Genomic DNA, 25,285 nt, shown 5'->3' on the forward strand with positions numbered 1-25,285 from the left:
AAGCAATTCTCCTGCCTCAGCCTCCCAAGTAGCTGGGACTCCAGGCCCCCGCCACCACACCCAGCTAATTTTTGTATTTTTAGTAGAGACGGGGTTCCACCATGTCGGCCAGGCTGGTCTCGAACTTCTGACCTCAAGTGATCCACCCACCTCGGCCTCCCAAAGTGCTGGGATTACAGGCATGAGCCACTGCACCCGGCCCGTGTAAGTACCTTCTATGGCCTCGTGCGTGCTATGCCAGCAGAGTTGAATAACTGCAACATAGATTGTATGTCCCTCAAAGACGCGAACATTTCCTATCTGGCCCTCTGCAGTAAGTTTGCCAGGCCTTGCTGTAGATAACCACTGAAAACAGAGGAAGGCATTTGCACCATGAGATAGCCACGTATCTGAAGAAGTGTAAGGGCAGCGGCAGCCTGAGGAGAGAGCAGCCAACAAGACTCCACCCTCCTGATTAGGCGCTGGGAGATGAGGCCCGTGCATCTGATGGAGCTAAGTACAGCTGGGACAACCCTCCCTAGACTGTGTCACCAGAAGCCACTAAGTGCCAGCGAGTTCAGGTGCAGCCACATTCCCACGGCCTCCTGTGCCCACGATATAGAAGTGTAGGTAAAACAGAAACCCCAAACTCAAGTAGGCACGGGGTTTATTCACGGTGCGACATCGAGACACACTCCCCGCCAGAGCCACACAGAGGCTGAGGCTGAGGCTGAGGCCAGGACTGCTTTGGCAATAAAACCCACATACTCCTTGTCCCGGTTGGCTGAGCCCCACAAACGCCCCATTCCCGGGCAGAGGTCTCCGCTTTAATGGGAAGAAAGCACCAATTTAAGTTTGATTTCCACCTGGCATCTCCAGGGCTGTTGTAGCCCCTGGAGTTGCTTGCAACACGCTCAGAAGCAGTGCTTCAAATTGGAGCACTCCGACAATGGAGGAAAATAAAAACCAATCGATAGGGCTGCGCTGGTGGCGGGGCGCTTCCTCGGCGGGCCTTTGATCGCTGGAGGCATCTGATCGACCTCAGGCTGCAGCCTGCACTTGGCGCCTCCTCTGCACACATTTTCACTTGGCAGATATTTTTATGCCCGTTAAAAAGAGTGGAGCAAGTCCAAATTTAATCAGACAGGAGCTAAACTTGAGAAACAGATCTCCAATTTCTGTGTAGGATGTGAAATGAGAAAGGGGGCGGAGAGGAGAAAACGGGTCCCTAGCTTTGCGGATTGCCTATCCCGTGCACGATGGGTATTGTTCGTTCTGACACCAGCGCACGCTGCAGCTCGCAGAAGCCTTCCACCCAGGGATGTCTTCAGTGAGAGGTGCACTCAGCCAGAGACCTGGCTTCTCACCCCATTTCAAGGCCTCAGTTTCCCCATCTGTAAAATGAGACTGACTTTCGTCTCATTGTGCAGGGGAAGCAGTATAGGACAGGGGGCACCAGCCCTGGAACCAGAAAGCCTGGACCTGCAGCCCAGATCCAAGACTGTATGGCTGGGAAGACTCCATGCTTTTATTCCCTCCTCTGCAGAATGGAGCAAAATAGGTCGGGTGCAGTGGCTCACATCTGTAATCCCAGCACGTTAGGAGGCCAAGACGGACAGATCACCTGAGGTCAGTAGTTCAAGACCAGCCTGGCCAACATGCTGAAATCCTGCCTCTACTAAAAATTCAAAAATTAGCCAGGTGTGGTGGTGCACACCTGTAATCCCAGCTACTTAGGAGGCTGAGGCAGGAGAATCACTGAAACCCGGGAGGTAGAGGTTGCAGTGAGCCGAGATCACGCCACTGTACTCCAGCCTGGGCAACAGAGTGGAACTCCGTCTCAAAAAAAACAAGGCCAGCAAAACTATTACGCTCAGACGGTTCATGGGCCCCAAAAAGATGCGTCCATGTGGTCATGGGTGCTCTCCAAATAATTAATGCCTGGAATCACTTCAGAGAAACAGCAAACCTGAATGACGTGCTCGATGAGACAAGTACCTTCAGTCTCATTCTGCACCAAGCTTTCAGGCCCCAGTGGAAAAGCATGGAGAAGCCTTCAGTCTCGCCTCTCCCACGGGTTCTCCGGGAAGCTCGGCGCCACATTCTACACAGCTCCTCTGTACCTGTGCATCTGTTCTGCCTGCCTGAAGCCCCTCCTCTCCAGCTGCAAAGCTGCCCCACCGCGCCCACTGGCTCTGTGGGGAGTGGCCAAGCGCACCTCACTGATGGCTGGAGACGGGGCCGGGGGTTCCCACACCACCCAACCCCACGATCGTTCTTTCCTGGGGCTGAGCAGGGGAGTGGGAAGGGAGGTACTCCCACCCCTGAGATGCTAAAGGGATGTAAGGCCGGTCCCCCATATCCACCAATACACACACACAAGCAGAAAGTTACACCAACAACCAATATCTGGGTAAGAGCTCCCTGAGATTACAGGCTCTTCTACAGGAATTATGCCCCTCTTTCCCCAAAAACATATGTTGGGAGTGTTAACCCCTAGAAGCTCCTGGCCTCCAGAACTGTGAATCCATTTCTCCTGGGTTTTTTTTTTAGATGGAGTCTAGCTCAGTCACCTGGGCTAGAGTACAGTAGTGTGAATCCAGCTCACTGCAACCTCCCCCTCCCAGGTTCAAGCAATTCTCCTGCCTCAGCCTCCTAGGTAGCTGGGATTACAGGTCCACGCCACCACACCTGGCTACTTTTTATATTTTTAGTAGAGATGGGGTTTCACCATGTTGACCAGGCTGGTCTCGAACTCCTGACCTCAAGTGATCCGCCTGCTTCAGCCTCCCAAAGACCTGCCCAACGTTTAGTGTCTTGGCACAAGAGCCCTGGGAGCTGAATACAGTGACCTAAGCCAAAACGTTTTTTGCTTAAAATAACGCAGCTGTGTTTCTGCCACTTACGACCTCAACAATTCAGACCAGCTTCTCTCCCAAGTCACTGAGAGCTAAGACTTCGCCTCAGTATGAAGGTAAATAGGAGGATTTGTCTCCTACCCAATTCCAATGCAAGGCCTCCGGCCCTGGTGCTTGTTCTGTTTGGGGTGGGGGGAGTTTTTGTTGTTTGTGGGGTTGCTGGGAGTGGCTGCCTCCCTGGAGTACCAAGTGCCCTGAGTAACCACTGGGCAATGAACACCCCTGACCAGCGGCCCCTGGAAACGTCATGGTCTGCCCCAGGCAGTGGTCACTCTCAGCACCGAATGTCCCGCCCCCAATTCCCAGCTCTGCTTCCCCGTTCTCATGGTGGTAACAAGGCTGCCTTGTTCCAGCTACCCTGCCAGACTCCTCTTGAAGAAAATCAACTTGGGGCCGGGGCAGGGGGCGGTTCATGCCTGTAATCCCAGCACTTTGGGAGGCCAAGGAGAGTGGACCACAAGGTCAGGAGATCGACACCATTCTGGCTAACATGGTGAACCCCGTCTCTGCTAAAAATACAAAAAATTAGCCAGGCACGGTGGCGCATACCTGTAGTCCCAGCTACTCAGGAGGCTAAGCCAGGAGAATCGCTTGAACTCGGGAGGCGGAAGTTGCAGTGCAAGATCGCACCACTGCACTCCAGCCTGGGGTAAGAACGAGACTTCATTTCAAAAAGCAAACGAACAAGCAGGAGAGTTGGCGGGACACAATCCAAACCCTATTGCTCCCTCTGCACGTGGTCACACAGAGGAAGTGTCAGGGGACCACGAGGCCTCCTCTGCTTTCTCCTGGTTGCCCTCAAGATGTCCTTAAGCCTGTGTCCTGGGGTGGCCTTGGGGCCACTGTAGACTTTCCTGTGCTTCCAAAGCACAGTCCCGAGCAGATGCTCCCAGAAGCCTTCAGGGAGACAGGGCAGGCCTCATGTCCATCCAACAGACAGGAAGCCAAGGCAGAGGGACAGTGGCTCACGCGGGGTGACAGGCGGTGAGTGCAGCTCGGTGTACGGGCTGAAAACGGTTTGGATGTTTGACCCTCCAAATCTCACGTTGAAATGTGAGCCCCAGTGTTGCAGGTGGGCTCTGGTGCAAAGCCTCTGGGTCATGGGGGTGGATCCCTCATGAATGGCTTGCTTCCTTCTCCATAGAATTAACCAGCTCTCACTCTTAGTTCCTTTGAAATCTGGTTGTTAGAAAAGAGCCTGGCACCTCCTTCCTCTCCCTTCCTTGCTCCCTCTTCACCTTCCACTATGAGGAAAAGCCCCTGAGGCCTCCCCAGAAGAAGATGCCCCTCAGCTCACTGCAAACTCCGTCTCCCAGGGTCCAGCTATTCTCCTGCCTCAGCCTCCTGAGTAGCTGGGACTACAGGCGCCCACCACCATGCCAGCTAATTTTTGTATTTTGTAGTAGAGACAGGGTTTCACCATATTGGCCAGGCTGGTCTCGATCTCCTGATTTTGTGATCCACCAGCCTTGGCCTCCCAAAGTGCTAGAATTACGGGTGTGAGCCACCACACCTGGCCATAAACCTCTTTTCTTTATGAATTACCCAGCCTTGGTTTTCCTTTATAGCAACACCAAATAGACTAAGACAGGGCACAGGCTCCGTGTGGATCCCTGCTCCTCCACGGATAGGCCTGGTGGCCCCAGGACAAAACACCTCTCTTCACCTCTGCCGGTGGGAGAAGGAAGACAAACTGCAGCTCCGGCTCCCGGGCCATCCCCACACCCGCACACCCACGATCCGGTTCTCAACTTTTTGTGCACACCCCCACTTCATCCTCTAAACCATCTTGAGATGAGGCTGCTGCTCTCTTGCCATAGATAAGGACCTCAGCTAAAGGTTCCAGTCAGCAGACTCTGGCTTCAGCCTCCAAGTTCCCATCTTCCACCACCCCACACTGTGTCGAACCTTGAACACAAAGACCCTGGTGAGAACACCCCAAGGTCTGGGATTCTGCAAGAAACTTCTGGAGTTATCACATCCCTCCAGCCAATGCTATGAAGGTAATAGAAAAACACAGCCTAAAACTCATATGGAATCTGAAGGGATCCCAAATAGCCAACACAAGACTGAAGAACAAAGTGGGAAGTGTCATGTTTGCCAATTTCAAAACATACTGCAAAGCTACAGTGATAGAAACAGTGTGGTACTGGCATAAAGACAGACCCGCTGATTAACAGAATAGAATTGAAAGCCCAGAAATAAATCCACACATTGAGGATCAATTGATTTTCAGCAGTGGTGCCAAAATCATTCAATGGAACATCAACAGTGCATACCTTTAATCAAGTGTGTCCAGGGGCCATGTGGGGAGATAACATGTCATCGAGGCTGGCCTGCTGAGGCTTCATGATTGTCAATGGGCAGTGTTCTCCATGCTAAACCCAGGCCTCTATCAAACATGCCAAGCAGCTAGAGGAGAACCAACTGTGGGCCCCCTCAGGGGCCAGGGCCCTTTCCCCTCTCCTGTGGTCAGTTCCTATCTCATGCACAGCAGAGGTGCATCCCCCACAGGTGGTCAGTGATACCCCATGATGAGGGTGAGGTGCCAGGTCCTCTGACATGGATGGCCAGCCTCAGGATGCACCTCCTAGCACCAAGGAGCAGCTCTGTTGGGCTAACGCCTCTACACCAGATCAGCACACTCCTGACTTCCTGCAAGAAAAGTGGCCAGAACTAGGCAAGTGGGTGACACAGAGACCCTGCAGTGCAAGACAAGGCAGCAGCCAGGCTCAGCGACCACTGGCAAGGACAACAATCCCACTAACGACAGCATCAGAAAGTATAAACCACCCAGGGATAAATCCGCCCGGAGAGGCAAGAGACCTATACCCTGAAAACCACAAAGCATTGCTAAAGGAAATTAAAGAAGGTGTGTCTGTCCCAGATCCACCCGCCCTCATTCCATGGTGAAGGATTCCACCTTGGAAACACACAAGAAATACCGACTGAAGAAAAACACCTCACAAGCTCTGAGCGCTACCTCTCAGTACCATGCTATTTTTTTTACCAGCTTTATTGACACAGAAATCACATTCCATACAATTTGCCCTTTTAAAATGCGTAATTCAATGATTCACAGAGTTGTGCAAGCAGTGTCAACATAAGAACATTTTCATCACCCCCAAAAGAATCCCTGTGCCTTCCCCCGGCTTTGGGAACCACTAATCTTACTTCCTGTCTCTATCAATTTGCCTAGTCTGGATATTCAGATAAACAGAAACACACAATATTTATCTTTCTGCAAATGGCTTCTTTCACTGAGTATGCTTTCCAGATTCACCCATGTTGTAGCATGAATCAGTATGTCATTCCTTTTCATTGCTGAATAGTATTCCATTGCATGGATGGAACATAGTTTGCTTATCCACTCATCAGTTAATGGACATCTAGGTTGGGTCCACTCCACGACAACCACAGAGTGCTCCTGTAAACCTTAAACAAACACAAGCCTCCTTCGGTAACAACACACATTCTCTGGTTCTGATCAAGCCAACTAAGTATTTACAAAAAGAATATTCTTGGCCGGGCGCGGTGGCTCATGCCTGTAATCCCAGCACTTTGGGAGGCCGAGGCGGGTGGATCACGAGGTCAAGAGATCGAGACCATCCTGGTCAACATGGTGAAACCCCGTCTCTACTAAAAATACAAAAAATTAGCTGGGCATGGTGGCGCGTGCCTGTAATCCCAGCTACTCAGGAGGCTAAGGCAGGAGAATTGCCTGAACCCAGGAGGCGGAGGTTGCGGTGAGCCGAGATCCCGCCATTGCACTCCAGCCTGGGTAACAAGAGCGAAACTCTGTCCAAAAAAAAAAAAAAAAAAAGGAATATTCTTTTTCTTCAGCAGATCTTCTAGACAAGAAAATTAAGAGCTGCATCATTACAAGCTCAGGAGTTCAAGACCAGCCTGGCCAATAATGGCGAAATCCGTCTCTATTAAAAATTTTTTTAAAAAATTAGCCAAGCATAGTGGCCCATGCCTGTAATCCCAGCTACTTGGGAGGCTGAGGCAGGAGAATTGCTTGAACCCAAGAGGCAGAGGTTGCAGTGAGCCAAGATTGCGCCACTGCACTCCAGCCTGAGCAACGGAGTGAGACTCCGTCTCAAAAAAACAAAAAGAAAAAGGCGCTGCATCAAAGCAGAGCTCTAGGAAAGAAAAACTAAGTAATAATTGTAGAAACATGTCCTTGCCATGAGGCTCAAGCAAAGAAATAAAATAAAATAGAAACAACGCCCCAGCTGCACACACTAAGATTGAAATTCTCTGTGCGCTGCTCCAACAAAATTTCAAATCATTAAAACCTCATTATACTAATAATATGTTTTCCAGATAAATTTAACTAAAACACTCTTCCCCTAACAAAGTGCAGACATTCTCCGAAGCAGCAGCACAGGATGTGTGAAGGCGCGGGCCAGCTCCCAGGGTGGTGTGTCTTCCCGTCCATCTCTGCAAATGCCCACAGCCAGGACTCCATCCGAAGTGATGGCTTACTGGGGGGGATGAGCCTCTACAGTTCCTAAGCCCCAGCCCCCTCACTTCGGAGTTTTGCTCTTTCGCCCAGGCTGGAATGAAGTGGCACGATCTCGGCTCACCGCAACCTCCGCCTCCCGGGTTCAAGTGAGTCTTCTGCCTCAGCCTCCCCAATAGCTGGGATTACAGGTGCCTGCCACCATGCCCAGCTAATTTTTGTATTTTTAGAAGAGATAGGGTTTCACCATGTTGGCCAGGCTGCTCTTGAACTCCTGACCTCAGGCAATCCACCCACGTTGGCCTCCCAAAGTGCCGGGATTCCAGGCATGAGCCACTGCGCCTGGTCTAGATTTTCTTAAGTAAAAGCAGTTCTCCCAATATGTCATACGGCCTCATCGTATGCTTATTGTTTTATCTGCTCACCACCAACCCAGCCCCTGGTCTTCTCTTCCTAGGCCTCTTCTCCCACTGATGGATAAAGTGGGGAGTGGCCATGGTGGCAATAAGGATGGAGATGAGATGCCAATGAGAACAAAGGCTGGCACCTACACAGGGCATTTATGTATTCATTCATTCATTCATTTTTAAGTCAGGGTCTTGCTCTGTCAGCCAGACTGAAATGCAGTAGTGCAGTCTCGACTCACTGCAGCCTCAGCCTTCTGTGCTCAAGCCATCCTCCCCATCAGCCCCCAGAGTAGCTGGGACCACAAGCATGGGCCACCACGCCTGGCTATTTTTTTTTTTTTTTTGGTAGAGATGGGGTCTCACTACATAGCCTAGGCTGGTCTCAAACTCCTGGGCTCAAGCAAGCCTCCTGCCTTAGCCTCCCAAAGCATTGGGTTTCCAGGCATGAGCCCCTAGGCCTGGTCTGTAGAGCTTTATTAGGCGTCAGGGCCTGTCATTTCCCCCAGTCCTTCATTATTAAAAGTTTCAAACACACAGAAACATGTAAAGAACTTTATTTTTGAGAGGGAGTCTTGCTCTGTCACCCAGGCTGGAGTGCAGTGGCATGATCTTGGCTCACTGCAACCTCCGCCTCCCGGGTTCAAGTGATTCTCCTGCCTCAGCCTCCTGAGTAGCTGGGACAACCGACCCCTGTCACTGAGCTCAGCTAATTCTTTGTATTTTTGTATAGATGGAATTTCACTGTGTTGGCCAGGCTGGTCTCGAACTCCTGATTCAATGATCCACCCACCTCGGCCTCCCAAAATGCTGGGATTACAGGCGTGGGCCACCTCTCCCGGTCAAGTAAAGTTTAAATGAACACTCGTACACCCACAGCCTACAGTCCACCACCCACCTTTTTCTGCACTTGTTTCATTCCGCATCTACCCATCCCTCTATCTGTCCTCATCAGCATTCATTTCCAATTGCTGCTGGAAATAATTCCCACAAATTTGGGGCTTCAAAAGACACAAATTTCTATCTTGTGGTTCTGGACGTCAGGAGTCCAAAATGGGTCTCACTGGCTAAAATCAAGGTGTCAACAGGGCTACACTCCTTCTAGAAGCTTCAAAGAAAAATCAATTTCCTAGCTTTTCCAGGTTTTAGAGGCTGCCCACATTCCTTGGCTCCTGGCCCCACATCACTGCAACTTCCACCTCCACCATCACATCTCCTCTCTGATTCTGACCCTCCTGCCTCCCTCTCATAAGGACCCTGGTAATCACAATGGGCTCACCCAAATAATCCAGGCTAATCCCATCTTAAGGTTCTTAACTTCATCACACCTGTGAATTCCCTTTGACCACATAAGAGAACATATTCTCAGGTTCCAGCTACTGGAATATAGACATTTTGGGGCCATTATTCAGTCTACCGTACCTTCTTCTTTAATGCATTTCAAAGTAAGTTGCAGACATCAGTAGCTTTCCCTCTAGGCACACACATCACTAACTAGATTTCAGCATTTATTTATAGTTCTTTTATTTCTTTGGAGTTAACATTTACATGTCATGAAATGCACACATTTAAAGCGCACATTCAAAGAGTTTTGACAAATGCTGCACCTGTGTATCTCAAATCACTCTCCCCGTAAAGAATATTTTCATGACAACAGAAAATTCCCTCCTGCTCCTCCCCAAGCAGCTCCTGCCCACAGCCCCAGAAGCAACCACCACAGATTAGCTTTGTCTGTTGTAGAACTAGTAAAAATGAAATTAGCCGGGCATAGTGGTATACATCTGTGGTCCCAGCTACTCGGGAGGCTGAGGCAGAAGAATCACTTGAGGCCAGGAGTTCGAGGCTGCAGTGAGCTATGATTGCACCACTGCACTTCAGCCTGGGCACTGAAGTGAGATCTCATCTTTGAAAAAAATGAGATGAAATGAAATCACACAGGATGTACTCTTTTGGTCTGTCTTGGTTTGCTCAACATAGTGATTTTGAGAGTCACATGTGATTTCACATACTGGCACCTTGGTCCTTGTCACTGGCTAGTAGCATTCTGTCCTGTTGATTACCGCTGTCCACTTATCCATTCATCTACTGAAGGTCCCCAAGCTGTTTTCAAGTACCAGCTCTTATGAATGATGATGCTATGAACATGTTTGTACAACCTGTCTTCGTATAGATTCCTACTTTTTTTTTTTTGAACATGCATTCTTGTACAGCCTTCTTATAGATTCCTATTTCTTCTTCTTCCTCTTCTTTTTTTTTTTTTAAACAGAGTCTCACTCTGTCACTTAGGCTGGAGTGCAGTGGCATGATCTCAGCTTACTGCAACCTCCACCTCCTGGGTTCAAGTGATTCTCCTGCCCCAGCCTCCCAAGTTCTGGGATTATAGGTGTGCATCACCACGCCCAACTAATTTTTATATCTTTAGTAGAGATGGGGTTTTTCACCACATTGGCCAGGCTGGTCTTGAACTCCTGCCCTCAGGTGATCTGCCTACCTCGGCCTCCCAGAGTGCTGGGATTACAGGCATGAGCCACCATGCCCGGCCACAGATTCCTACTTCTGTTGAACAAATCTAAGATTTAGTGGAGTTGCTGGGTCACAAGAAGGATGGTGATTTGGTTTTAAAAGAAACTACCGAGCTGGTGTCCTCAGTGGCCACTCCACCATGCAGCCCACCGGCCTGCGCGAGCAGCAGCTGTCCTGTTCTCACCACGTCTTCCAGCCTTTCCCGCGGTCTGGGGGCACCCCCTGTGCTTCTGATGTCTATTTCCCAGGTGACTGGTGATGAGGAGCACTTTTCCAGTTGCCTATTGGCTACGTGTCAATCTTCTTTGGCGACATGTCTGTTCAAACCTTTTATGTGTCTATTCTTTTGCTGCGCCGTCTGCGTTTTTACTCTTGAGTTGCAGGCGTTCTTTCCATCTCCTGAACCCCAGTCTTTTATCAAACATGTTGATGGCTTCACCAGGTCCAGTTTTTTTGGTTTTTGTTTTTTGAGATGAAGTCTCACTCTGTCACCCAGGCTGGAGTGCAGTGACATAATCTCAGCTCACTACAACCTCTGCCTCCGGGTTCGAGCAATTCGTGTGCCTCAGCCTCCTGAGTAGCTGGGATTATAGGCATGCACCATCATGCCCAGCTAATTTTTGTATTTTTTAGTAGAGATGGGGTTTCATCATGTTGGCCAGGCTGGTCTCGAACTCCTGACCTCAAGTGATCTGCCCACCTCAGCCTCCCAAAGTGCTGGGATTACAGATGTGAGCCACCGCGCCCAGCCCCAGGTCCAGTTTTAAGTACATCATTTTATTTAATAACTCACTCAATTCCCCAATGACCCTGTGAGTTAAGTATGCTTTACAGAAGAAGAAACTGAGGCAGAGTGGGGAAGTACCGTTTCCAGGGTCAAAGTTCCAGAACCCAGAAGGATCAGTTGAAGCCCACGGAGTGTGGCCTCAAGAGCACTCACCCTAACCATGATAGCAGACTGCCTCTTGCGTCCTGGGCAAATACACAAAGATCACTGTAAGTGGTCATCATTATCTCCCAGCGAAATGGGAACACACCACACCCCAGGAAAACAGGCACTGCGCCAACAACCTGAAGCAGGAATACAGAGACATGATGGTGCCAGTGGGCAAACAGGGACCCCCACCCGGATGGAGTCATGACAATTAAGTCAACAGGGCAGAGAGCTGCCAGAGCAGAGAGAACAGCAGGCGTGAGGGCTTTGAGCCAAGGAAGATCACGGGACCCACAGAAAGTGAACAAAGACCCCGTGGTCAGGCCGAGGGAGAGAAGGAGCTGGGGCTGGGCTGGGGCTGGGCTGGGGCTGGACAGGTGCTGGGTGGCTGGTAAGAATCTGGAGTTGGTCCTGGAGTAGCACAAAGCTACTCAGCGTTCTTTTTTCCATAAACACCAAGTTCATTCAGCACAAAAGGGTTCCAATTTGTCTCCTCTAGCGCATCTTCCTAACCCTGGGGCTGAGTGCGGCTCAAATGCCAGGAATGAGATCAGCTTACTGCGAGCCGGCTGGGAAGATGACTCCCATCTGAATCATTCTTCCAGTTTAACAGTGTCCTTGGACATGAAGAGCCACACTGCCTGGAGTTAAATCTCACCTGCTGGTAGGATGACCTCGAGTCTCTCAGTGCCTGGGTTTGCCCAACTGCAAAATGGGGATAATCACATAACACCGACTTCCCAGCCTGGTGTGAGGAGTCAACAAGGTAATAATGCAGGAAGCATCTATCCCGGCGCCTGGGGCATCAGAAGTGCCCGATTCTCAGCTACAGTGTGATGACTGCAGACTCCATTCTGATTCATCTGTTTTTGTTTTTGTATTTTGGAGGCAGGTTCTCAGTCTGTCACCCAGGCTGGAGTGCAGTGGCGTGATCTCAGCTCACTGCGACCTCCATGTCCTGGGTTCAAGCGATTCTCCTGCCACAGCCTCCCAAGTAGCTTGGACTTCAGGCGCCCGCCAGGCCTTGCTAATTTTTGTATTTTTGGTAGAGACGGGGTTTCACCGTGTTGGCCAGGCGGGGACTACAGCCGTGTGTCACCATGCTCTGCTGTTTTTTCTTTTTTTGTTGTTTTGTTTTGTAGAGACGAAGCCTCATTATATTGTCCAGGCTGGTCTCAAACTCCTGGGCTCAAGCGGTCCACCTGCCTGGGCCTCCCATAGTACTGGGATTATAAGCATTTGTTTTTGTTTTTAATCTTCTTTTGACTTTTACCCTCACTTCTCAGATTATCTTTATTATTATTTGATACAGGACCTCACTCTGTCACATAGCGGGAGCGCAGTCATGATTCACTGCAGCCTTGATCTCCCGGGCTCATGCGAGCCTCCCACCTCAGCCTCCCAAGTGGCGGGGACCACCAATGTGCACCACCACGCCCAGCTGAACTTTTTTAAATTTTTAATAAAAATGAGGTCTCTCTCTGTTGCCCAGGCTGGTCTTGAACTCCTGGGCTCAAGTGATCCTCCCATCTCAGCCTCCCAAAGCACAGGGATGATAGGTATGAGCCACCGCACCCCTTCTGTTAAACTTATATATATCAAGTATAGACTCATTTAGGTTTTACTTTGAAAGACATTGCAGTTGACTCTTGAAAAACACAGGTTTGAATTATATGGGTCCACTTATATGCAGATTTTTTTCCAATAAACATACTAGAAAATTGTTTTGGAGATTTGCAACAAGAGCAAAACTCTGTCTCAAAAAAGAAAAAAAACATAACAAAACTTACACAAACACAGACTGTGTTCACAGTTGAGAGAAATTTAAACAAATGTAAAGCTGCAGATTTTATTTATTTATTTATTTATTTATTTATTTATTTATTTATTTAGACAGAGTCTCACTCTATCACCCAGGCTGGAGTGCAGTGGCATGATCTCGGCTCACTGCAACCTCTGCCCACTGGGAGCGAGCCCTTCTCCTGCCTCAGCTTCCCGAGTAGCTGGGATTACAGGTGCCCACCGCCACACCTGCTTAATTTTTATCTTTTCAGTAGAGACAGGGGTTTTACCATGTTGGCCTGACTGGTCTCGAACTCCTGACCTCAAGTGATCCGCCTCCCAAAGTGAAGTGCTGGGATTACAGGCGTGAGCCACCGTGCCAGGCCGAGATGCCATATTTGATAATAATTGTGTAGCATTCGCTGCAGTCCACACCGCACTGCTGTAACAGAGGCCACCCCCTGTGGCCATTGTACTGCTTAAAACACTGCACTGCTTAGAGCCTTACTCCATGTCCATCACCTCCACTTGAGTAGTTCACCCCTCCAGTAAACTGCATATCGTATTTTTTTTTAAAGTGATTTCTCTGGGTTCTCTCACATATTTTTCATGATGTTTAGTGCAACACCGTAAACCTTGAACAACATGGGACCCATACAGAGCACCACTGGTGAGGCTGGAAGTGCTCTCAAGAAGCAGAGAAGAGCCGTGACATCCCAAGAGGCTGAACAGCTTCAGACGCCGTACGGCAGGCTGAGGTCTGAGCCGCGGCTGCCGGCCACTGCAGAGTGTTGATCTCAGTGACGTCGCGCAGCCCTGATGAACACAGCACAGTACTACAAATGCATTTTCTCTTCCTCATGATTTTCCTAATGACATTTTCTTTTCTTGGGCTCACTGTATGGTAAGAATACAGTACACAATGCATAGCACATATAAAATATTGTTCATTGCTTATGCTATCAGTGAGGTTTCCAGTCAACAGCAGGCTAACGGTAGTTAAGTTTTGTGGAAGTCAAAAGTGACACATGGTGGCCGGGCGCGGTGGCTCACGCCTGTAATCCCAGCACTTGGGGAGGCCAAGGCAGGCGGATCACTTAAGTCAGGAGTTCGAGGCCAGCCTGCCCAACATAGTGAAACCCCGTCTCTACTAACAATACAAAAATTAGCTGGGCATGGTGGCACATGCCTGTAATCCCAGCTACTCAGGAGGCTGAGGCAGGAGAATCGCTTGAACCCGGGAGGCAGAGGTTGCAGTGAGCCGAGATCGTGCCACTGCACTCCAGCCTGGGTGACAAGAGCAAAACTCTGTCTCAAAAAAAAAAAAAAAAACAGTTATACGTGGATTTTCACTGCACAGGGGGTTGGTGCCCATTAACCCCTGTGTTGTTCAAGGGTCAATTCTATTAATTTTTTTTAAAAAAGAAAAGAAAAAAGACAGGGATGAAGACACTTCAAATTAAGCTTTGGGCCAGATGCTTCCCAAGAGCTGGGCATGGTGGTGTGCACCCATAGTCTCAGCTACTCAGGAGGCAAAGGCAGGAGGATCCCTTGAGGCCAGGAGGTCAAGATTACAATGTCTGATAATCTGGCATGTGAACAGCCACTGTACTCCAGCCTGGGCAACACTGCAAGACCCCCATTTCAAATATATATATGTATATATATAACTTATATATGTATTCTTTACACATGTATACTTTATATTTTGATTTGTATATTCATATATATATATATATATATATATTCCTCAAATTCCATTTGTAGCAAAAATAAATTCTGAACACCATATGTGCACGAGGCCCCATCCCAGACCACCCCCTTTCTCCAGCCTTCTCAGGGGACACTCTATCCACATGTTTAAAGTGGGGCCTGGCCACTTCCAGTTCCCTGGTGTCGAGAAACTTGAGAAGCAGCAAATGACAAGGGCAGACGGGGCTTCCGGGGGTGTCTGCGCTGAAGCAAGCGACCTAAGCAGGCCCCAGGGGTGCTGACGTTGTCACTCCTTCTTTAACTTTGTTTTAAAATTGTACTTTAGGTTCTGGGGTACATGTGCAGAACATGCAGGATTGTTACATAGGTACATAAATGGCAAGATGATTGCTGCCTCCATCCCCCCATCACCTACACCTGGCATTTCTCCCCACATTATCCCTCCCCACCCTCCCCACCCCCGCTGTCCCTCCTCCAGCCCCCCCACAACAGACCCCAGTGTGTTATGCTCCTCTCCCTGTGTCCACCTGTTCTCATTGTTCAATACTCGCCTATGAGTGAAAACATGCGGTGTTTGATTTTCTGTTTTTGGGTCCGTTTGCCAAGAATGATGGTTTCCAGATTCATCCATGTCCCTACAAAGGACACGAACTCATCGTTTTTTATGGCTGCATAGTATTCCATTGTGTATATGTGCCACATTTTCTTTGTCCAGTCTTTCATTGATGGGCATTTGGGTTGGTTCCAAGTCTTTGCTATTGTAAACAGTGCCACAATGAACATATGTGTGCATGTGTCTTTATAATAGAACGATTTATAATCCTTTGGGTATATACCCAGTAATGGGATTACTGGGCCAAATGGGATTTCTATTTCTAGATCCTTGAGGAATTGCCACACTGTCTTCCACAATGGCTGAACTAATTTACACTCCCACCAACAGTGTTTTTGCAATGAGGACATTGGGTCCTAGCATCAGTAACTGATCACCCATGTCCCTGGGTTAGAAATGGNTTTTAGATGGAGTCTCACTCTGTCGCCCAGGTCGGAGTGCAGTGGCATAATCTCAGCTCACTACAACCTCTGCTTCCGGGTTCAAGCGATTCTTGTGCCTCAAGCCTCCTGAGTGGCTGGGATTATAGGCATGCACCGTCATGCCCAGCTAATTTTTGTATTTTTTAGTAGAGACGGGATTTCATCATGTTGGCCAGGATGGTCTCGATCTCCTGACCTCGTGATCTGCCTGCCTCGGCCTCCCAATGTGCTGGGATTACACGTGTTAGCCACCGCACCCAACCCCACTTTAACTTTTTAATCACTTCACATTCAAGTCTAGATCCTGTGGAATTGTAATTGTTCAAATGAAAACAAGTACAATAATGCATGACTTTGCAAGAGAACAAGTTAAAGAAATACTTAAGATGGTATTGCTTGGGGAAACTAACATTACTGACTGATTCTGGGTAGCTGGCAGATGAAGGTTCAAAGACCAAAACCAAGCTCGTCATTTCAAATGGCAAAGCTTAAAGGAGCATCCCACCAACTACGAACAGGCAAGCGCAAAGGACTCCCACTCAGACCCTGCCAGATGTTCCCTGATCCCACAGCCTGGCGAGGAAGCAAGAATGCCTCCTGGTGCCCACCTGAGTTGCTCTCACATTCTGGGTACAAGGAATTCCAGAAGCAGAAGCACCTGCTGCTCTGCACACACAGAACAATTACTCAGCCAAATATATCTCAAAAGAGTACTGGAGGCCCGGAGTGGTGGTTCACGCCCATAATCCCAGCACTTTCAGAGTGAGGCAGGAGGATCAGTTGAGGTCAGGAATTCAAGACCAGGCTGGCCAACAGGATGAAACCCCGTCTTTACTAAAAATATAAAAAATTGGCTGGATGTGCTCACTTGAACCCAGGAGGCAGAGGTTGCCGTGAGCCGAGATCATGCCACTGCACTCCAACTTAGGCAACAGAGCAGGACTCTGACTTAAAAAAAAAAAAAAAAAAAAGTATTGGGGGTACTTCCCAGTCACAGATGGCCAGGAGAAGAGTTAAGATAACAACGTTCTTGGCCAGGTGCAGTGGCTCACACCTGTAATCCCAGCACTTTGGGAGGCTGAGGCGGGTAGATCATGGGGTCAGGAGTTTGAGACCAGCCTGGCCAACATGGCGAAACCCTGTCTCTACTAGAAATACAAAAATTAGATGGGTGTGGTGGTGCACGCCTGTAATCCCAGCTACTTGGGAGGCTGAAGCAAGAGAATCACTTGAACCTGGGAGGTAGAGATTGCAGTGAGCCAAGATTGTGCCATTGCACTCCAGCCTGGGCGACAAGAGCAAGACTCCATTTCAAAAGGGTACCAACATTCTCATTGCACTATGTTAAAGGATTTATTTAACTTTTGTTACCAACAGCCAACTAGCTGATGCACGGAACTCAATGGGGACAAAGCAGCCAGTACTGCTGAAATGACATGGTACTAGAGCCGGAAAGGGCTCCTGTTCTGGGGATGACGGTCACACAGCAACTAACACTCCCTACACACTGGTCATGTGGCTGACTGGTCCCAGCATTCTTTTCCCCTAAGCCCAGACTCAGACAAAGAATCTTTCTCAACACAGGGTTAGACAGTCGTCATAAAACGCACTGACTTGCCACTTCTGCTCAATTGCATACCAGCTCTGCAGTCTAGTGTCTGTGTCAATGCCTCCGGCCATCCACATTCATCCATAACTAATGCTTATTGAGCGCTCACTCAATTACTGATGAGGCTTATTGGAAATAGATGCTTGATGCAGCAAATAAAAATCAGCACGGAGACAAAGGATCTTTCAGTAACGCAATTTTTACTTCCTGGACTGCAGGAAGGGCACCCTCACTAGCCATCTTGCCACAAGAGTACAACAAACAAAGGAAAACACACACATTTATCCCTTATGCATTTGGGGTCGTCCTTACTGCTGTGTCTGATCTCCGTTGGCTGGAGCCAGACCTCACAATCTAAACTAAAACCCGATTGGCTAACAACTTAAACTTTTCTAAACAGGTAAGAGCAGTGGAGAGCCGGGACATGTCTGTGAGCACGTCCAGCACAGATATCTTGGTTAAAGTACAAGGACACAGAATGTACTACGTGCCTGTAAGCATGGCGTGCCTAACAGCTACAGAGGATAGGGCTTCACAAAGAGTTATTATTACATTTATTATTTAACAAGAAAGAAAACTTTAAAGAGGAACTTTTTTACTTCCCACAAGGCTTCCCTTCCTCACACCACAAGTGCTGCTCCGCTTCACAAGGGACCGTCAGGAACCGAGGCTTAGAAGGAGCAGCAGATCCATCGCAAGGGTGCGGGCTGCACCACCCACAAGGCATTCTCAGAACCGGGGCAAACTCATCAGCTCAGAAATGCAGAGCTGGGACCTGCCCACACTGCCGCATCTTAGAAACGAAGAAACGGGCCCCCAAGCTTTAACACACATAGCCTCAAAGGGTGTGTTCAGTTCCCATGGCCCAGGCCCTCCTGATCAGAACATCAGAGGAGGTAAAAGACTCCGCCGGTTTCCCAGGGCTGATGAGGTTACTCCCCAGATGTCTTAGCCTGAGGTATCTCAACGCCGCAAAGCCACCGAACACTTCTAGAATTGATTGCCTCGTGTCTGCATTCTTTTACCGCAACAGCAATCAACAGGGATGAGCACATTACCACCACCGGACCCACCTATGCTTATAATGTCCTCCAAAGCTTATTCATCTGTTTTGCAGCCTCTCTGTGATGTAATAAATAGCAAATATACTCATTAGGAGATAAACCAGTTTTTCCACCTGAAACCCAAAGTGTAACGCGCACTACTAAGGCAGAGACATTTTCGAAGCGTACATCTTTCACGTGACGGAACCACGTATTTGAAAAGAAGAAAACGGCGAGCGAAAGGCACCTGCCCTGTGCCAACCACAGCAGGGCCGAATCAATTCAGCGGAGCACTTAAAACCCATATTCGCAGCAGGGGTGGACCCACTCACATCCAATAAACACCCCTTAATTATTCTGACGGCTGGACAGGGAGCGCGAGGGTAAGCAACTTCAGGATGTGCAATCAATATTAATTCCACAGAGGTGGGCGGGAATCAAGGCAGAGCCCCTCTGATGAGTGCGGGGTTGCCAAGGTGATCTGACTCTGCTGGGAGGTTTGTAACCAAGGTGCTGGGAGAACCACCGAGAACCTGCCCTTCCTTCCCTTCCAAGCCCTGAAAGGCAGGGAAGAGCCAACACTTTGCGGCCAAGCAGTGCCTTGACCTTTTCTACAGAAGCAGAGTTTCCAGGAGCACTTAGTAGGCCTTCAGGACAAACAAAAACAAAAACACCCATGTGGTGCAGGTTGACTTTGCCACCCCATACAACAGACTGCACGGGCGGACCACAGAACGAGAAATGTGGGGCTTGAAGATCATAATCAGAATCATAAGCAAAGGAAATGTAGCTGAGCCGCCCACTTCCTCTCAGCCCAAGAGAAAAGAAACAGACCCTCGCTGGACAATGGCCTCAGGGAGCTCTGCCCGCCTCCCCGAGGGGCGTTTCCCAAGCAGGCAGGCGCTGGGTAGCGTCGCAGTGACCTCACTGTGCCTTTCCATCTCAGACCAGCAGCTGCGCGTGCCCAAATGGAGGCGGCCTCTGCTCAAAAGAGGTTTGGGCTTGGAGAACGGGGTGTGGAACTGTCTTTCTCTTTGATGGCAGGGTCTGTCAAGAGCCTCACGACACAGCAGCCCCAAATAGGGCCGCCACATCCCCTCTTCCCCATAGAAACCACAGGGACCGAGGCCCTGGTCCCTCACCTGCCTACAAACCCCAGCTTTGGACCGGCCACTTTCCCTTTTCGTTGGCTAGGAGGCCCGCTGGCCTTCCCGACATGACACAGCCACCATCCTGTGGCCCCTGATACCTTCAGAGGGTCATGTGAGCACAGAGGGCCTGGAAATGAGGAGGAGTCTGAAAATCCTCCAAAAGAGACCACACTCCTGCAAATCCTTTCCCGCACCTCCCACAAACAGGGATCTGGGTCCTCTTTTGTTTGTGAAGGTCAGACATCAGAGGGGCTGGAGCCCGCGAGAAAATGGCATGGATAACACGGCCACACTCTGAGCCCACCCGCGCCGCCTCCTCAGGGCATGGCCTCTGCCCACCTCCCCCCACCCCGGGTTTCCCCATTCCGTCCATTCCCCACTCCCTAAAGCCCCTTGCCAAACCCCGGCAAGGGTTCCAAGTTCCCATGCTTGGGAGACGCCAGGGTTGGTAAGCTCTCTAGCCCCTGACGGGGACTGACCACAGGCCATGAGCCACACCGTGGCTCAGCCACTGGGACCCTGGCTGGGGGTCTCTTCAGGAGTCCCCTCCCCCTTCCTGGGCTAATTTCCAGCCATCCTAGATACTCAGCCAGGACCACTTCCTCCAGGGAAGCCCAGAACCCCTAAGTCTGGGTGGTGAGACCCTCATGGGTCAGTGCCCCCACTGCCTGCCCCTCAAACCATCCTGTGTGGGGCCTGAGCCGGGGTCTCACCAACCCCCAGCTCCCAGCCCTGGCGCTGCTGGGGTAAAGGCGGGGGCAGGACAAGCCCCAATGCCACAGCTCACCCCCTTCACTGATGCGTTGTAGTGTCTGGGGATAACGCCTGGCGGCTCTGTGTAAGACGGAAACTGAAGGAAATTCTCAGTTGCTGGTTTAGGGCTTTGAGATTTCACTCCTGAAGGTTATTGAAAGTCCACAAAGAAACTTAATATTTTCAACCTTCAGTTCAAAGTCACAGCTGCCTAGTGATTTCCTTCTTTCTCTCTTTTTTTTTTTTTTTTGAAACAGAGTCTCACTCCATCACCCAGGCAGGAGTGCAGCGGTGTGATCTCAGCTCACTGCAACCTCCACCTCCCAGGTTCAAGTGATTCTCCTGCCTCAGCCTCCTGAGTAGCTGGGATTACAGGCATGCACCACCACGCCTGGCTACTTTTTGTAGTTTTAGTAGAGATGGGGTTTCACCATGTTGGCCAGGCTGGTCTTGAACTCCTGGCCTCAAGTGATCTGCCTGCCTCAGCCTCCCAAAGTGCTGGGATTATGCATCTGGCCTGGTGATTTATTTAGATTTAGTTAATGAGGTCTCAATATCTTGCTCACTAATCACGATTTCTACATCAAATGCTTAGGAGATATCAGGGTCAGGAGAAGGGGAAGACAAGCCGCTGGCTGGGAGAAAATATTTGTGAAACACGTGACTCGTGTCCAAAATGTATGAAGAGCTTTTCCAACTTAACAGTAAGGAAACAAACAACTGGGTTTAAAAACAGCCCAAAGCTGGGCACCGTGGCTCAAGCATGTAATCCCCACTTTGGGAGGCCAAGGCAGGTGGATTTCCTGAGCCCAGGAGTTTGAGACCAGCTTGGGCAACACAGCAAGACCCCATCTCTACAAAAAACGCAAAAATTAGCTGGGCCTGGTGGTATGTGCCTGTAGTCCCAACTACTCCAGAGGCTGAGATGTGAGGATCACTTGAGCCCCAGGAGGCGGAGGCTGCAGTGAGTGAGGATTGGGCCACTGCACTCCAGCCTGGGCAACTGTGAGACCCCGTCTCAAAAAATAAAATAAAAATAAATAAAATACAAATGAGCCAAAGACCTTAAGAGACACCTCACCAAAGAAGATACACAGATGGCAAATAAGCACCTGGACAGATGTTCCACTTCATACATCAGGGAAATGCAAATTGAAACAGCAATGAGACACCACGATACACCTATGGGAATTCCAAAACCCAGAACACTGACACCACCAAATGCTGGCTAGGATGCGGAGGGGCAGGAACTCCCATTCACCACCTGTGAATAGAAGTGGCACAGCCACTTTGGAAGAGCGTCTGGTGGTTTCTTACAAAACTAGACACACTCTTACCATACGCTCCAGCAATCGAGTTCATGTGAATTAAAACCTTATGTCCTCACAAAAGCCTGCACACAGAAGTACACAGCAGTTTAGCTATTCATAGCTACCAAAACTTGGAAGCAGCCAAGACGCCCTGCAGGAGGTGATGGATCAGCAAACTGTGGCCCATCCAGACGACGGAATATTATTCAGGGCTGAAAAGGAATGAGCTGCCAAGCCATGAAAAGACATGGAGGAGCCTTCGATGCGTGTGACTGAGAGGAGGGAGCCAATCTGAAAATGCTACTGTACACTGGATCGCAACTATATTTGATTCTAGAAAAGGCAAAAACACGGAGATAGTAAAAAGAAAAAAGGGTTAACTAACATGGTCAAACCTTGTCTCTACTAAAAATACAAAAAATTACCCGGGCGTGGTGGCACACGCCTGTAGTCCCAGCTACTCGGGAGGCTGAGGCAGGAGAATCGCCATAACCCAGGAGGCGGAGGTTGTAGTGAGCTGAGATCGTGCTACTGCCCTCCACCCTGGGTGACAGAGCAAAACTCCATCTCGAAAAGAGAAAAAACAAGGATCCGTGGTTGCGGGGCTTTGGGGAAGTGGAGGCAGCACAGAGAGGATTCTGGGGGCCGTGACGCCGCTCCGGAGCCCACTGTAGTGGTGGATCCATGCCACTAGACATCCATCCACACCCACAGAACATCCAACGGCAGAAGCGACCCCTAATGTAAACTCGGGGCTTGGGGAAATGATGTCTCCATGTTGGCTCACGACTGCGGCACATAGCCTGGAGCACTGATGGAGGGAGAAGGGACGGGTGGGAACACTTTGTATTCTTTGCTAGATTTCACTGTCAACCTAAAACTGCTTTAAAAATGTATATAAATATATATGTGTGTATACATATTTAAATATATGTGTATATATGTATATGTGTGTATATATATTAGAAATTTTTTTATATGGAGTCTCACTCTGTTGCCCAGGCTGGAGTGCAGTGGTGTGATCTTGGCTCATTGTAACCTCCACCTCCCAGGTTTTGAACGATCCTCCTGCCTCAGCTTCCCAAGTAGCTGAGATTACAGGCACCCAGCTAATTAGCCTGGCTAATTTTTGTATTTTTAGTAGAGATGGGATTTCACCACATTGGCCAAGCTGGCCTCGAACTCTTGACCTCAGGTGATCCACCCGCCTCGGCCTCCCAAAGTGATAGGATGACAGGCATGAGCCGCCGCACCTGGCCCACAGGTATATACACTTTTAAGGTAATCAGGGGATAGGAACTTCCTTAATATGTTCCTTAGAAAAGAGTGGCGGAGCCTCCAGACTGGCTGCTCTGGCCCTGGTGGTTTTGGCTCTCCCTGAGAAACCTGATTCTGGCCACTGGGCAGTGGTGGCTGAGGTCCAGGGCCTGGCACAGCGCAGAACGGGCTCTCGTGGCAAATGTGTGGACCCCTCCATGCAGGGCCTTGCTGGCCAGGGCTGGCCATCCACCTCTGAGGACTTCCTGCAGCAGTTGGGCTGTCCCTGACCCCTGTCCTGGCCCACTGGACCTACAGGTCTCTCATCCCACAGTCACAGTGGGGGACCCTGCGTGTTATTGGGGCGTCTTCCAAGCCCCTGTAAAGCTGAACCCAGGTTTGAAACACGCTGTCCTTTCAAGTCCCAGAGCTTCTGTGGGGACCCCTGGGGGGTTCCGGCATCCCTTTCCACTTTCCGAATGCCCACAATTCGTCACAGTTCCCTTTTCTGACCCGGGCCACCACGTGACACGCCACCCGTAGCACATCAACCTTAATCACGCCGTCCTGAAGCTCATTCTGACACTTCCTGCAGGCTTCCTCCAAACCCCAGCGCCCCACATTTCCTACCCACTCTCCTCTGGAGCAGGCCAGGTCGTTCATGCCAACCATCCCCCACTAAAGTCCCTCTGTGCCTTGTCACACCCCTGTCTGAATCAGGAACCTCACCGACGATCCCGCCCCCTCTCCCAGCTTTCCCCTCCTCCCTTAGAGTCCTCAATTCAGGAACACGTGGGAGCCACGTCCGCTCGGCTCTGCTCTCCCGAACCCACCCTCAACTTTCTAACAAAGGAGGAAATGAAGCCAATGGTGCAGTGGGCAGGGCCGTGAAAACCTGCCGAGTCCCTTTTTCCCTGTCACTCCCTTGTAGGCCACCGAGCACTGCTCTGATGGCCCAAAGTCAGGGCCAGGGGCTGCTCCCACCCTGGAGTGGCCAGAAGGGCACATTGCCAAGGCAAACGGGCCTGCAGAAATACTGGCAACTGTCGATTAGTCAAGCTTCATTATCCAGTCTTCCTGGTTCCTCTCCTTCCCCGGAGTCCACACAGAAGCCACTAAATCCTTCCCAATCCAGCCTGTCCCTCAATTCCTGTGTCTGGATCCAAGGAGGGTTTGTTTGTATGGCAGACCCGTAGGGTGACAGGCACCCCAACCCTGAGAGCCGAGGCAGGGCGGCCAGCTCACCCCCAGCAAAACCAGCATCAGCTGTGCCTCGTCCTGCTCCTCCTCCTGCCTCCAGGCCCATTCTATTCTGCACAGGAGGCTTCCCGCTACTGGAATTCCTGGTGCATTTGAATTAAAGCAGGCCGGCCCTGGATTTTCTAGGCACACATCAGGTCACACAGGCCAGGAGGAGAAGCACTGTCCTTCAGAATTTCGGCCTAGTCCACTACTTTGGGTGCGCATTCTTCCTATTCCGCGAGCATAAGTGGCACCTATAAAAAGCTGTAATAGCCCAGGACATTCCGGTTCCTTGCCGTTCTGTGAAAGACTTTTTTTCTCTGGTTCCTTCTGGCCTCCACTCAAGTGTCCCCTCCTCAGAGGCCTCCCCTGGCCCTGCCTGATCGCCCTGTTCTCTGTGCTCCCAGGCACATGTTATCACAGTGCCAGTTGTCCATTTATTCATTCCTGGTTCCACGAAAGCAAGCACCTCACCACCCCACCCCTTTCTTCCTATTAGCTGCACCTGGCGTCTGGCAGGCGCTCCGCAGGCTGTGGGCTGAATTGGGAGGGGAGCGCCACTTGCGTCTATAATTGTTTCAAGCCGTAAAGAGGAACCGAAATGATTTCTGGTAAGGGTGCTGATGACTGCATGGAGGAACAGTGGGGATGACAGAGAGAAGGATGAGTCACTGACCGTGTCATTTAGGAGAGGTGACAGACTAATATAAGCCACAGTGAGTCCTCCAGTGTAAGGCTTGAGAGAAAAGTGGCCTGTCTGCCACCAGACCTACCGAAGGGGACAAGACCCTGCCCTCTTGGAACAGGATCACGAGTGGCAAGACATGCATCCCCTTTGGGCACGGGCATCCCTGGGAGAAAATGGCTGGGGAAACAGGCATTCCGTGCACTGTACACAAATCCTGGGGAGGCGGTGCGTGGGGGACACACACATGCCTAGAGGCAAATCTGTCACGTGTTCCCGGAGCACACACATCCCTAAGAATACAACAGTCCCAGGGAAGAAATGAATGGGGGACCTGCATCCTTGGGGACTCTAATCCCTGGAGGCACAGAAAGAGTTCCCAGGGGAAGTGCCAGGGAAACCCGCTATGGGAGGGCTCCTTCCCGGAGACCCACCTGAGGCCAGCCTCTCTCCACCTGCCTTCCGCAGCAGGTCCCCAC

The 25,285-nt window shown here is 50.2% G+C and overlaps 1 protein-coding gene across 1 annotated transcript in view; it reads right to left on the bottom strand.

Moving 5' to 3' along the window:
* The window catches only part of PARVB (parvin beta), a 144,786-nt gene that overhangs the window by 118,601 nt on the left and 900 nt on the right, over nucleotides 1-25,285 (bottom strand). The gene's annotated exons all lie outside the window — the stretch shown is intronic.

Source organism: Cebus imitator, unplaced genomic scaffold (genome assembly GCF_001604975.1).
Source record: "Cebus imitator isolate Cc_AM_T3 unplaced genomic scaffold, Cebus_imitator-1.0 Scaffold59, whole genome shotgun sequence".
Taxonomy (NCBI): Eukaryota; Metazoa; Chordata; class Mammalia; order Primates; family Cebidae; genus Cebus; species Cebus imitator.